Consider the following 10,000-nt stretch of genomic DNA (forward strand, 5'->3'; position numbering starts at 1 on the left):
AGAGTCTCCGAAGATCACTCAAACAGTAGGACAGCTCTCGCAGCGCCTGAAAACGTCCGGCGACTCGATGGGCGCCTCCGTTTGCCTCCAAGCGGTTTCACGTACTCTTTAACTCTCTCTTCAAAGTGCTTTTCAACTTTCCCTCACGGTACTTGTTCGCTATCGGTCTCGAGCCAGTATTTAGCCTTAGATGGAGTTTACCACCCGCTTAGGGCTGCATTTCCAAACAACCCGACTCCGGGAAAACCGCTAGGACGAATTACGACCGCCGCCAAGGGCCTAACACCCGCTCTGGGAAAAGGCCTCGATCAGAAGAACGTGGGCAGTCGTTGGTTCGCTGCATGCTGAATTCCATACGCTACATTTCCTCGCCCTCCAAAAAGGCTCGGATTTAGCGCTGGGCTTATCCCGCTTCACTCGCCGTTACTAGGGGAATCCTTGTTAGTTTCTTTTCCTCCGCTTAGTGATATGCTTAAGTTCAGCGGGTCGTCCCGCCCGATCTCAGGTCAAAAGTGATGTACTACAAAAGTACATGCGCTTTGTACGTCGGCCTTTTGAAGTCACTTAACTTATTCTCGAGCACCTACCGTCGTTGCTACCTCACCCGAGGCCAGCAGGCTGCTCACGCTTCAGCTGTGAAATCGCCAGACCAGCTGTCTTTGACGACACGCTCCTTAATTAAGAAACGAGTCGCAGGCACTTTCAAACTAATGAAAGGATCGGTGTGTTAAAGACCCTGAGACGGACGTGGCCCCAGGATTACCCGAGGCCGCAATACGCGTTCAGAATATCGATGCTCAATGTGTCCTGCAATTCACATTACTTCTCGGAGCTAGCTCCGTCCTTCATCGACGCTCGAGCCGAGTGATCCACCGCTAAGAGATCTCTCGTGTTAATCAATCTCAATGCAACCAAAAAATCGTGTTCAAAAAGAAGCGGCCGCGCCAGCACTTGCGTGCTGAATTATTACTCCCGCTGTCAGAAAGCAACGCGACCGAACTATAACAGTTACAGGGCTCGGTCCCTTCGAAGAAGAGACGTCGCTTGAAATCAAATTTCGATTCGTTAATGATCCTTCCGCAGGTTCACCTACGGAAACCTTGTTACGACTTTTACTTCCTCTAAATGATCAAGTTCGATCGTCTTTTCGAACACCGGCGAGTGCGTTGCCGCACGTACCAGGCTCAATCGGAGGACCTCACTAAACCATTCAATCGGTAGTAGCGACGGGCGGTGTGTACAAAGGGCAGGGACGTAATCAACGCAAGCTAATGACTCGCGCTTACTGGGAATTCCTCGTTCAAGGGAAACAATTGCAAGTCCCTATCCCTAGCACGACCGGGGTTCAACGGATTACCCGGACCTTTCGGCCTAGGGAACACACGATGATCCGGTCAGTGTAGCGCGCGTGCGGCCCCGAACATCTAAGGGCATCACAGACCTGTTATTGCTCAATCTCGTGTGGCTAAACGCCACTAGTCCCTCTAAGAAGTTGTCTCCGACCCAATGGGTCGAGCAGCTATTTAGCAAGTAAGAGTCTCGTTCGTTATCGGAATTAACCAGACAAATCGCTCCACCAACTAAGAACGGCCATGCACCACCACCCACAGAATCAAGAAAGAGCTCTCAATCTGTCAATCCTCGCTGTGTCCGGGCCGGGTGAGATTTCCCGTGTTGAGTCAAATTAAGCCGCAGGCTCCACTCCTGGTGGTGCCCTTCCGTCAATTCCTTTAAGTTTCAGCTTTGCAACCATACTTCCCCCGGAACCCAAAGACTTTGGTTTCCCGGAAGCTGCCGGACAGTTCTTAAGTTCGACACTGCCCGATCGCTAGTCGGCATCGTTTAAGGTCAGAACTAGGACGGTATCTGATCGTCTTCGAACCTCTGACTTTCGCTCTTGATTAAAGAAAACATTCTTGGCAAATGCTTTCGCAGTCGTTCGTCTTGCGCCGATCCAAGAATTTCACCTCTAACGGCACAGTACGGATGCCCCCGTCCGTTCCTATTAATCATTACCTCGTGCTCCGAAAACCAACAAAATAGAACCGAGGTCCTATTCCATTATTCCATGCAACATTATACAAGCGTAAAGCCTGCTTTGAACACTCTAATTTTTTCAAGGTAAACTTGCCGGACCACCGCAACACTCAGTTAAGAGCACCGCGAAGGCACCGACCAACAAGAACAACAAGGCCAGTGCTAGCCTTTCGACCGACCAACCTCGCCGTCCCTATATCCAACTACGAGCTTTTCAACCGCAACAACTTAAATATACACTTTTGGAGCTGGAATTACCGCGGCTGCTGGCACCAGACTTGCCCTCCAATGGATACTCGTTAAAAAGTTTAAAGTGTACTCATTCCAATTGCAGGACCTCGTACGAGGTCTGCATTGTTATTTTTCGTCACTACCTCCCCGAGCCGGGAATGGGTAATTTGCGCGCCTGCTGCCTTCCTTGGATGTGGTAGCCGTTTCTCAGGCTCCCTCTCCGGAATCGAACCCTGATTCTCCGTCACCCGTTACAACCTCGGTAGGCCGATACCGTACCGACGATAGTTGATAGGGCAGTTGCTTTAATGAGATGTCGCCAGCACTAGGCCGTGCGATCCGCAAGCTTATCCAGAGTCACCATTGTAACGACCCGAAAGCCGGTTAGTTTTGGTCTGATAAATGCGCGCCTCACGTCAGTTCGGCGCTTTACGCATGTATTAGCTCTAGAATTGCCACAGTTATCCATGTAAAAGCGTACAATCAAATGAACCATAACTGATTTAATGAGCCATTCGCAGTTTCACTGTACGTGAGCTCGTACTTACACTTGCATGGCTTAATCTTTGAGACAAGCATATGACTACTGGCAGGATCAACCAGATAACTATCCGAGGGCGTTTAAACCCGTTGCTCGACTGAGCGTTTTTACTGTATAAATACAGACCTTTTCTATCACTCGGCTTAAAAGCCTTGCGAACGTTACTGAAAGTCGGCGCCGGCCTTTTGCTGTTTAAAGCGCCAGCCCGCGTCGACTGCAGCATGCAGCTATACAACTGACTGTTCTTTCTCCCGACCAACCGTTTGCCTTCTGCCGGTTAACTCGTCAGCAGCAACACGCCATCTGTCTGCTGCAGTTACCCGCCTCGAGCCGTGCCTGCCTGCGTCGGCTACTCGTCTCGACGACTTCGCAAAGCTATAAGCCTACCGCCGCTGGACGCTTGTAGTTTTTCATACGCTGCTCCAATGCGTTTACATAGCACGTTCGCCGCCGCTGCAATAGCCGCGCCTCGGGTGCTAAACAGTAATGCTTTAAGCCCGCTTTCTCGTCAAGTCGACCGAACGCACAAACACGTCTCTCTCACTAGTGTAAAGTAATGCATACGTGTATGATGCTCAAATGTTGCTGTTGAACTTTTTTTGCCGATTTTTTCCGATTTTTTTCAATTTCTTTGTTTCTTTTCGATTATTTTAATGTTTTAAGCTTATTTATGCTACGTTTAAATGTTTTAATACTTTTTTATACTTTATTTAATATGTTTAAAAGAAATAAATAAAAAAAAATATGTATAAACTACTTTTTTTAATGTTTTAAATATATATATATTTATTATAAATAAACTTTATTTGTATTATTTTTTATTTAAGCGTACTTTTTAAATCTTTATATTTGTTTTATCGTTTTAAGCACATTGCGATAAATATAATAAACAAAAAATTGAATAAAAATAATAATAATAAAAAAAAAAAAAAAAAAAACATAAGCTTATTTTATATTTTTATTTTATTTTTATTTAAACTTACTTTTCAAACCTTAATACTCGTTTTATTTTTTTAAGCAGATTGCGATAAATATAATAAACAAACAATTAAATGAAAATAAAATAAAAAAATCAAACATAAGCTTATTTTATATGTTACATTTTATCTTTATTTAAACTTACTTTTTAAACCTTTATAGTTGTTTTATTTTTTAAGCACATCGCGATAGATATAATAAACAAACAATGAAATAAAAATAATAATAATAATAATAATAATAATAATAAAAAATCATAAGCTTATTTTGTATGTTTCATTTTATTTTATTTAAAACTTACAATTTAAACCTTTGTATTTGTTCTATTCTTTTAAGCACATCGCGATAAATATAATAAGCAAACAATTTAATAAAAGTAAAATAAAAAAATCAAACATAAGCTTATTTTATATGTTTCATTTTATCTTTATTTAAACTTACTTTTTAAACCTTTATAGTTGTTTTATTTTTTAAGCACATCGCGATAGATATAATAAACAAACAATGAAATAAAAATAATAATAATAATAATAATAATAATAAAAAATCATAAGCTTATTTTGTATGTTTCATTTTATTTTTATTTAAACTTACTTTTTTAACCTTTATAGTTGTTTTATTTTTTAAGCACATGGCGATAGATATAATAAACAAACAATAAAATAAAAATAATAATAATAATAATAATAATAATAAAAAATCATAAGCTTATTTTGTATGTTTCATTTTATTTTTATTTAAACTTACTTTTTTAACCTTTATAGTTGTTTTATTTTTTAAGCACATGGCGATAAATATAATAAGCAAACAATTAAATAAAAATAATAACAAATAAATAAAACAATACGGCTAAACTATAAAAAGAAAACTAAATAACTGATAAATACTTGTAAAACATTATTTGAAAAATGTATTTTGAAACACAACACGATTGATTTATAAATAATAATATATTTTTAATTTGTGTAGTTCATTTAAAGTAGTCTCCCTTTTTGCTTCTGGTTTTATTAGAGTTATATATAACAATAAATGGTGTAGTTTATTTAAAGTAGTCTCCCTTTTTGCTTCTGGTTTAATTAAAATTATATAACACATACTATAGTAAGTTAAATAAACTATAGTAACTTTATAAAACTACTTTACAAAATACATTTGTATAATTTAATAACTTTAAAATAACTATCAAGAATAAAATAGAATAGCTTTAAGTTTAGTATACAATTGGTATGTAAATTGTGTAGTTTATTGAAAGTAGTCTCCTTATTTGCTTCTGGTTTTACTTGAGTTACATAACGTTAAATAAACATACTTAATAAACGTAACCATCAATACTGTCATTTTAATAAAACTAAGTACAAATACATTGAATTAACATAGAACTTTAAAAAGCCTTCGCTAGTATCTGTTGGTAACAGTAAATAACCTATTATGACTCACAATACAGGAGTGCGAAATTTATTTTTCATTTGATTTTTCAGGTATTTATTTATTTGTGGAAATAAACTTTTTTATTACATTAGAAACTAATTGAATTTTTCCTATAACTATACCTATTATTATATTTAGTATGCTTAAAAGTAATAAAATGACACGTCGCGATTATATAATAAACAAACAATCAAACAAACAAAGAAAAAAAAAAAAAAAAAAACTATTTTTTTAAACTTATATTTCAACTATATGTCTTATTTTATTTTCATTTAAACTTACTTTAAACCTCTGTATTTGTTATATATATATTTCAACACAATACGATTAAACTATAAGACAAACAACAAAATAAAATAATCACATTAATAAATACACTAAGCAAATAGCTAGAATAAATATAAATAGTTCAATATATACAATATATTTCTTCCATTTTTAAGTTACTTGTTAAACATATTTATTTAAAAATGTTTCTTTAGAATATAAAACTAACAGTTCTACAAATAAAGAAATTAAAAAGCCAATACACATAACACTAACTTTTCATAAATTAGATATGCAAATATGAACAAAATAGTAACTAAATTCTAAAGCTTTTGTAAACTGTGAACTTATAAACTTATAATAATAATTGCATATTCACCATTCACAATAGCTTTTTATTTAGTACACAACTGGTCTGTAAATTGTGTAGTTTATTGAAAGTATAATCCCGTTTTGCTTCTGGTTTAAATAAAGTTATACAACACATACTAAAGTAAATTAAATAAAGTAATTCACTACTATCGTATTAAATAAAACCAATTTACAAAATACATTAATTTAAATTAAAGTGAACTTTGAACTTATAATAATAATTGCATATTCACTATTCAGAATTTCTTTAAATTTAGTACACAACTGGTCTGTAAATTGTGTTGGTTCTATTCAAGTACTCTCCTTGTTTGTTTTGTTTTAGTTGTATTTATTTTTAGATACTAGCACATTCAATACACATAATAAAGTAAACCAAATAAACTCTATTAATTTAAACTAAGTACAAATACATTAAGTTAATACAAAACTTTAAAAAGCTTTTGCTAGTATCTGTTGGTAACAGTAAATAACTTATTATGACTCACAATACAAAAGTGCAAAATTTATTTTCGTTTGATTTTTCAAGTAGCCACGCTTTTATTTGTTTTTGGACAAAAAGACTTTAAAGTTTTAGTATAAAAGACTAGTTGTATTAATTTTAACTCAGAAAATTGTACTCTACAAGATGGTGCCATTATTTTTTCGATATCTCAAACTGGTCAAACCACTTTTTTAGCGCTCTAATTGGTTTAAACAGCAAATAAGCAAACAGCAAATAACGTTATCTGATTGGCTAAGGTTTTTGTTTGCTAATAACTAGAATTTTCTTTTCTTTTAAGCGTTAAAGAAATGTAAATAAACGAGTAATAAGTATAAATAGGTCAGAAAGAAAAATAGTACAAAAAAGATGAATTCAAAAAGCAAAGGCCTACGGCACGTGGTATTCCCAAGCGGTCACCCATCTAAGTACTAACCACGCCCGACACTGCTTAACTTCCCAGATCGGACGAGATGGGGTGTACTCAGTGTGGTATGGTCGTAGGCGTTTGAAGGCGTTTACAAGCCTTTATAAACCCTTCGGTTTATTTAAAAAACCTATTTGCACTTGATTTACAATCAATTTGATATTTTAAAATTATTCCTTATAAAATTTTAACCTGAATTAACTTTTTTTTTGTTTTTTTAATCAACAGTTACTCCCAAACTGTACTAAAACTGTATTGTAACTGTACAAAAGTGTTTGTTTAAATAATTGTTATCTATAAATTACCTAAGACCAGGAAAAGTAGAAGTAAAGTTTATTGAATTATTAAATAAATAAAATAAAATCGTAAAATAAAATAATACAATATGTTTACAATTTGTCATTGATCTATCCATTTATGTTATTGCATTACAAATACAAACATTGCATACATTCAAGAGTATTATTCATCAATCTTTTCAATATAATAAGTTTTAAATTTATATTTATTTTTAAATAATTCCTGACATTTTAGATTACCTGAGATTTTTTTTTAATTAAATTAATTTTAGTAATTAAATACTTGACGTTCTATTTTGTTTAATTTGATAACTCAACCATGTTTATTTTTTTTACTAATTTAAAAGAACTATTAAACTAAAAGACATTACATACAGCTTCTAAAAGTTTTAAACACCTTAAAAAATATTATTATTTTAAAGATATATTAAAGAACTAAACAGATATTACTCCTAAAAAATCTTGTTAATAATATATAAAAAGTACTCAAAGTCAGACTCGGAAATATATATACTGTTGTATATCTTACTTGAAGTTCACTGTAATTGACACTGTATAACAAAATTATAAAAATCAACCTATTTATATAGCAAAATATTTCTTTATCTTTGTCGTGGCGCGGTGGGTCAGTGGTCTTATCAGCTGACTCATAAGCAGAAGGTTGTAAGATCGAATCCCGCTAGTCGTCACGAAACACCACTATCGTTCAATGTTCGGGCTTCAAATTCTTTGAGATTATACTGTACTATTTATCTATCTAACTAATCTATCTAACAAATGTTGTTCAATCTAGGTTGTGGGTACTTGGGTCGAGTAATGCCTTTGACTTACAATCTGTTGTGGATTGACAATATTCCTCTATCTATCATTAAACAAATCTATCTAATAAATGTTGTTCAATCTAGGTTGTGGGTACTTGGGTCGAGTAATGCCTTTGACCTACAATCTGTTGTTGATTGTCAACATTCCTCTATCTATCAATAATGATTATATTCAATAATAAATGTTGATTAATTCAGTTGTAAGAAAACCAGTGCGCTGGTTAGGTTGGGTAAGGCCTTCGACTTACAATCTTGGGGATTATCAACGTTCATCACAAGTACAGTAACGATCTCATTGAATTTCCAGTTGGAACATAGGATTGTAGTGGTGGCCTACTTTGTAGGTTTTTTGCCTAGTTTGTTTTTTGCCTAGTAGTGTTTGCCTAGTTTGACAAACTATAGTATATATATTGTATAACTTTACTTGTATTATTTTTTATTTAAATTACTACTTATTATTAAAGAATTAAATTTTTTTAGAAAAAAAAACTATGTATTTTAACTAATGCTTATATTATATGTTTTGTTTTATTTTTATTCAAACTTACTTTAAACCTCTGTATTTTTTATACAATACGATTAAACTATATAACAGAAAAATAATTAAATAATCAAACTATTGAATAAGCAGTTAATTAGTGTGTTTTTTTATGCTTCTTTCATTTTTAACTTACTTGTTAACCATATTTCTTTTATTAAAGTATAAAACTAACAGTTACTAAAATAAAATAATCATAAAGTCAATACACAAAACACTAACTTTTTATAATTTAAATATGCAAACATGAATATAGTTATGAATCTATTATTTATTCAAATAGAATTATTCAAAGCTTATAATTATAAAGCTTTTGTATAATGTTTCAATTACAGTGAACTTTAAGTAAGATAAGTTTTTTTTTTTGTAATAACTACAAAATTGGTATTTTAGTTTATTATTAGTAACTAAATACTTATATTTATTATATTTAAAAAAAAACATCTATACTAACTCTAATTTCAAAGCATATTAAATACAAATTTTACCAACTAAATATTTATTTTTATTTTAATTATTATAACTTTCAAACATAAGCTTGTATACCTTATATACCTATATACCTCATATAGTAGGCTTGACATAACATAACATTATTTAATTCTTTTTGTTTGAAATAAACTCATTTAGTTATTAGTAAATTACAACATAAATGTTTATAACAATATAACTAAGATTTAGCTTTTGAGTTAGTAAACTTTGATAGTTTTCTTTTAATAGTTTAATAATCTTTATTTAAGTTCAAGCAAAATTGCTATATATTTAATACACATACAAAAGTAAACTAAGTAAACGTAATTCAATAGTTTCTATTAAGTAAAAGTAATTACAAATACATTAAGTTAATACAAAACTTTAAAAAGCTTTTGCTAGTATCTGTTGGTAACAGTAAATAACTTATTATGACTCACAATACAAAAGTGCAAAATTTATTTTCGTTTGATTTTTCAAGTAGCCACGCTTTTATTTGTTTTTGGACAAAAAAACTTTTAAGTTTTAGTATAAAAGACTAATTGTATTAATTTTAACTCAGAAAATTGTACTCTACAAGATGGTGCCATTATTTTTTCGATATCTCAAACTGGTCAAACCACTTTTTTAGCGCTCTAATTGGTTTAAACAGCAAATAACGTTATCTGATTGGCTTACGTTTTTATTTGCTAATAACTAGAATTTACTTTTCTTTTAAGCGTTAAAGAAATGTAAATAAACGAGTAATAAGTATAAATAGGTCAGAAAGAAAAATAGTACAAAAAAGATGAATTCAAAAAGCAAAAGCCTACGGCACGTGGTATTCCCAAGCGGTCACCCATCTAAGTACTAACCACGCCCGACACTGCTTAACTTCCCAGATCGGACGAGATGGGGTGTGCTCAGTGTGGTATGGTCGTAGGCGTTTGAAAGCGTTTACAAGCCTTTATAAACCCTTCGGTTTGTTTAAAAAACCTATTTGCACTTGATTTACAATCAATTTGATATTTTAAAATTAATCCTTATAAAATTTTAACTTGATGTAAGTATTTTTTTTATTAAAACCTTTTTTTTTGGTGTTTTAATTACAATTACTCCCTGTAACTTTATTT

The 10,000-nt window shown here is 32.5% G+C and overlaps 5 non-coding genes across 5 annotated transcripts in view; all 5 read right to left on the bottom strand.

Moving 5' to 3' along the window:
- The window catches only part of LOC145848167 (large subunit ribosomal RNA), a 3,631-nt gene extending 3,122 nt beyond the window's left edge, over nucleotides 1–509 (bottom strand). The window contains exon 1 of the ribosomal RNA XR_014371770.1: nucleotides 1–509. This exon is cut by the window's left edge and continues 3,122 nt beyond it. This is a non-coding gene — a ribosomal RNA (large subunit ribosomal RNA).
- A 222-nt stretch (nucleotides 510–731) lies between these two features.
- LOC145848157 (5.8S ribosomal RNA) lies at nucleotides 732–884 on the bottom strand. The gene has a single exon (XR_014371760.1). It is a non-coding gene; the product is annotated as a 5.8S ribosomal RNA (ribosomal RNA).
- Nucleotides 885–1,066: 182 nt separating this feature from the next.
- LOC145848165 (small subunit ribosomal RNA) lies at nucleotides 1,067–2,874 on the bottom strand. Its single transcript, XR_014371768.1, has one exon. It is a non-coding gene; the product is annotated as a small subunit ribosomal RNA (ribosomal RNA).
- Nucleotides 2,875–6,719: 3,845 nt separating this feature from the next.
- On the bottom strand, nucleotides 6,720–6,838 carry LOC145848166 (5S ribosomal RNA). The gene has a single exon (XR_014371769.1). It is a non-coding gene; the product is annotated as a 5S ribosomal RNA (ribosomal RNA).
- Nucleotides 6,839–9,693: 2,855 nt separating this feature from the next.
- On the bottom strand, nucleotides 9,694–9,812 carry LOC145848172 (5S ribosomal RNA). Its single transcript, XR_014371773.1, has one exon. It is a non-coding gene; the product is annotated as a 5S ribosomal RNA (ribosomal RNA).
- Between the last annotated feature and the right edge of the window lie 188 nt (nucleotides 9,813–10,000).

The sequence above is a fragment of the Thalia democratica genome, unplaced genomic scaffold (assembly GCF_965202585.1).
Source record: "Thalia democratica unplaced genomic scaffold, ktThaDemo2.hap1.1 HAP1_SCAFFOLD_1261, whole genome shotgun sequence".
NCBI lineage: Eukaryota > Metazoa > Chordata > Thaliacea > Salpida > Salpidae > Thalia > Thalia democratica.